Below are 565 nucleotides of genomic sequence, written 5' to 3'. Positions count from 1 at the left end.
CGAATGATGAGAGAAAACGTATGATGAAAAAAATGAGAGAATGAAAAGAGAGAAAATAATGAGAGAAAGTGTATGATGAGAGAGAAAATTGTAAAGAATGTGTGATGAGAGAGAATAAGAAGAGATAAAATATGTTGAAAGAAAAAATATGATGATAGAATGAGGAGAGAGAAAGTATGATGAGAGAGAACAAGGAGATAGAATGAAATGAAAGAAAAATTAAACAAATATACTAAGGGTATTTTTGTCCAAAACTTAATTCTTATTCCCATTCCATCAAAACCTAAGGGAATGGGTGGGTTTCATCCAGGTTTGGAAATGAATCCATTCCCTTATTTCCAAACCTCTAAACCAAACACCACCTTAATATAAAATTTTAATTGAATTAACACACGAACCCTGCAATAGTACAACACAAGGATAACACACGAAAGATCTAGTAGATGATCTCCCCAAAACAAAAATTAATTTAATATCATAGTGAACCAATGGTCCACGTATTAGATATTAAACTGATAAGAACAAATACTACACTTGATCTTAGCCAAAAAGCTGAGAAAGATAT

The 565-nt window shown here is 31.3% G+C and overlaps 1 non-coding gene across 1 annotated transcript; it reads right to left on the bottom strand.

The window, feature by feature from the left end:
• Window positions 1–375: 375 nt before the first annotated feature.
• Window positions 376–565, bottom strand: LOC122050049. The gene has a single exon (XR_006131260.1). It is a non-coding gene; the product is annotated as a U2 spliceosomal RNA (small nuclear RNA).

Source organism: Zingiber officinale, chromosome 2B, assembly GCF_018446385.1.
Source record: "Zingiber officinale cultivar Zhangliang chromosome 2B, Zo_v1.1, whole genome shotgun sequence".
In the NCBI taxonomy this organism is placed as follows: Eukaryota; Viridiplantae; Streptophyta; class Magnoliopsida; order Zingiberales; family Zingiberaceae; genus Zingiber; species Zingiber officinale.
The sequence above is the reverse complement of the archived record's forward strand: the minus strand, read 5'-3'. Positions and strand labels throughout refer to the sequence as shown.